Raw genomic sequence first — 4,245 nt, 5'->3', positions numbered from 1 at the left:
TACTACCCACCCTCCTTCCAATTGTAAGGGTGAAACTGATGCCATGACAGATGGCAGAAATGAGAAAAATCAGGTAGGTCTCAGGTTAAGTTCCTGGAACTGAAACAGATTAAGTTTCCCAGCAATAAAACAATGCGTAACTAGCCAACCTGAACCCACCTGGGAAAGTTCCGGGGCTCAGCAAATGGGCTCAATTAATCAGTTCTCACAATGCCCCAGAAGTTGCTTTTTGTTAACCCTAAAATAACGAGAAGTCTATGTAATCATAAAATTGGTACTCATACTGGAAATTATTGTTTAATGGTTGCCTAACCACTGTTACCCTAGACACTTGCCAAAACACCTTTGTTTCGTAACTAAGATTTTTTTCTGAAACAATAAGGCATGTACTGCTTATATAACCAAACTCTGTATAAACTGCTTGTTGCCTGAAGTTGGGATCACGATCAAGAGACCACTTTGTGGATGAGATAGTTGACCCCAGTACACTGAAATAAAACTCCTTCTGCTTCTGCATTATGGAGTTAGTGTTTCCGTCCGTCTCACTGCTTGGGAACCCAGAATCCCAGGCTTAACACAACCCTCTCCATGTCTCTATGGCAGATAATTTTCCCCAGACTCTCTCTCTACCTTTGGGCATTATGACTTGCAATATAGATACTGAGAGGCTATCACGTTTGGTCCTTTATCTACTTTCAGCACACACCTTCCATCCCGAACGATTCCTCCAACCTTCAGTGACTTAGTGATCCCCTCTCTATTTGAGCTGCCTTCTCCCCCAGCTCATGACACAGGCTTCCAACTATGGAGCAACATTCCTGGCCCTGTGTCTACTGCCTAATGGTTCCTTTACCTGACTCCCTTCTCTTTCCAGAACACAGACAATTTCTGGTCACTGAATTGTCAAGATCTCTACAGGCTTCCCAGAGCAGCAGCTTTGTTGTGGTGAAACACACAAGGCAGATTTTCTTTTCTGCTCTTTTTGGGGGTGGTTTACTGACAACCCTCCCCTCTCTTCTTGGCCTTAGCCCTCTGCAGATCTAGTATGGCTGTTTAGGTTCATGAAGTACAAATTAGCATAATCCGATTAGATGAGCTACTGAGGGGCTGTCTTTCCTCTGAAAAGTAGAGAAAAGAAAAGTGCCTCACAAAGGAGGAGCCTGGAGTTTGGAATGGCCCCCGGGTGACCACTGCTCGCTGCTGGCCAGAAAGCTTGCACCTGCACAAGCCCTCTTGTAAATAAGGACTCTTAGATGGTATTAAACCCAGGACAGAGGAGTTGGGGGGGGGGAGGTCCCAAGAGGTAAGCATGGTGAAGAGAAAGGAAAGACGGCAGCTCTGCATCCCATTAATTGATTTATCTGGGTTGGCCAAGCAGGGGATGCTGACAGAGGAGAATGCCCCGTTTGATTCCTACTCAGCACTGAGAGTGGGTCAGCCCCTAATCTGCTCTATCGAGATAAGCGTTTTAGAATCTCTGCAAGAGACTGATAAGGGGCTTACTTGTGGGGAACAAAGTTCATTTGATGTTTGATTTCAGTACCTTCTGAATTGGACCTCTGTATTTTTCCTTTATTTCTGAAAAAAGAAAAAGAAAAGCCATGATGTCATAGTGTCATGTAGTTATTTTAGGCCTTTGGGCAATGTGTGCTTAGAAACCACAAAAGAAAAACTCCACAATCAACTTGTTATTGTTAGGAAAGCCAAGGACAATTTGACTGAGTGCCCTTGGCTTCCCACTTATGAGTATAACTAAAATTTTCATTACTTTGAAAACTAAGGGACTCATGTGTATTTCAAGTTGAATTTCAAGGAAGTTATTTCTTAGCCTTCCTAGGAGGAAGACTCCCTGCCGAAAGATCAATCAGGTCTCCATGCTTCCATGGACTGTGCACCATATGGAACAGTGATTCTCAGAGAACATTAAATGTGTCTCATTATACTAAAGTGACGCTTAATGTCTCATATACAACATGAGATAGAGAAGGCATATATATATGTATATATATATATATATGTTTTTTATGTGCCAGTCAAAATTTAATGCTGAGAGAAATGGAACCCATAGCAGTTCTTTTGACTAACTTTCACTTTATCAAAGAAATTTTCTCACTAGAAATCCAAATCACTAAACAAATTACAGTTTCTTTCTCTTCCTTTCTTCTTTTTTCCTTTATTTTAGTCACTGCCTAATTATGATGAGTATTTGTCACAGGAGGTTTTTAATTCTTTGAAGCAGAAGAACATAGTAATATTAATTTGGCCTGTGTTGAAAGATTGTCACTGTTCATAGTTTTTTTTTCTTTTTCATTTTTGGGCCATACCTGTCAGTTCTAAGGGCTTACTTCTGCCTCTGCAATCAGGGATCACTCACTTCTAGTAATGCTCTGTGAATAATATGGGGCACCAGGGACTGAACCTGGGTTGGCCATTTGTAAGGCAATGCTACATGCTGTATTGTTGCTCTGGCTACTGCTTCCTAGTTTAACCTTGTTCTATTACTAGCTATTAGCAAGGGGATCTCCAATTTATCTCTAGACTCTTATAAGACACAATTTTGCCCAATTATAAATTGTATCAAATACCTCCTTCAATTGTTCTTAGAAGTTAGCATTTTTAAAGCACCTGGTACATAATAGGCTCCCAAGAATTATTAATAATCCTTCTCTGAGGGGCCTTTATTTCTTTCCACTGTTCCCTATTTGCCACGTGTATATCCATCTATAAGATATATGTCCAAGTATATCATAATATTCAAGCACAGAGCAGAGTTTACTAGTCCCAAGATCTACCTCCTCTGCTTTGTCCTGTCTTTTCACTTGTAGCTCTATCCTTCCCAATGTCAGTGACGGAGCCTCTTTCCTTTGGGAGCTCGGAGACAGACACAGGACATACTTCAAGGCTATCTGCAGAAACTCTGGAACCTAGGGCAGAAATAGCATCTAGGGAGGCAAGTAGAAGATTAATTTTCCTTTGTTAAAGACCAAAGGGGAGCATGCAGGACCTGAAAATGTGAGATGGGGATCTTCTGGGCTGCATCAGAGACAAGGATAGGAAGCAGATCAGGGTGAGGCTCGAGTAACTTTGGGAGCTAACAGAGTACGTGACGTGGGTTGGCAAAATGGCACTGGATGTATCTTCGTATGTGAAGTGTTTGGGAGGCATAAAAATAATATGGAGCAAGGTGTCCACAGACAAAATCCCAGGCTTTCCACAGAAATTTTAGTGGTTCCCTTTAGACAAAGTGACTTGTTTGATTTTGGACCACAACCTGGCTTAGTCCTTGAAGGTTGCTCCCAGCAGCACATGGGGGAACACGTGGTGTTGGAGATCCAGCATGCAAAGCATGTGCTCCAGTCCCACATGCAAAAATGTCTTTTTCATAGACATTTTGTATTATGGTCAAGATTTAGATGGGGGATATAAATAGACACAATCACAAAATCACAAATCATCCTGTTAGTGTCGATTGCCTCGAGCAGGCCCCAGTAACGTCTCCTTCATCCTAGCCCTGAGATTATATTCAAGGCTCTTTAGGAGAATGAGACCCATCGTTGTTACTGGTATTTGGCATATTGGGTACGCCACGGGGAGTTTGCCAGACTCTGCCATGTGGGCAGGCTACATTCGGTAGGTAGCCTGCCAGTTTGTCCAAAGTAGGAATGAGATAATAAGATGTCATAATAAAATGTCTGGTTTTTATAGTCTCTGAGTCTTGGCCGCTGATGGGATTACACAGCACCAGGGGGCCAGTTGGTGGGTGTGACCCCTGCCTACTGGAATTTGGAGGATCTGGGTGGAGGATGCTTGGCCCAAATCCGGGTAGGCTTGGAGATCTCGGCCCCGGAACCCGCGTGACTTTGTCCCTCTGCCAGTACCTTCATGTGTGCGGAGAGTGGTCTCAGCATGGTGGTGGCTGGTCCTGGAGGTCTCCGGCTGCCGTAGCCCTGGCCGGGGTGGGGAGGAAAGCTCAACCCGCTCCCCTCCAAGGGGTCCCGGCGAGCGAGGACAGTCAGACGCGGAGGCAGAAGACTTCTCGGCCTTTTGGCTAAGATCAAGTGTAGTATAAATAGACAGTATATTAAATATAGTCACACTTTGTCACATGACGTTTATTAAGATAATATAAGGAAACGAATCAATGTTACATATCCCACTACAATCTCAGTAGATATCAAAAAATCTCTCACTCAAATCTTTTACCTGGCCCTGTTAGGAAGGAGCAATGAAAATCCCACCCTACCT

This window comes from Sorex fumeus, unplaced genomic scaffold, assembly GCF_029834395.1.
Source record: "Sorex fumeus unplaced genomic scaffold, SorFum_2.1 ptg000034l, whole genome shotgun sequence".
NCBI lineage: Eukaryota > Metazoa > Chordata > Mammalia > Eulipotyphla > Soricidae > Sorex > Sorex fumeus.
This window is presented reverse-complemented; position numbering follows the sequence as displayed.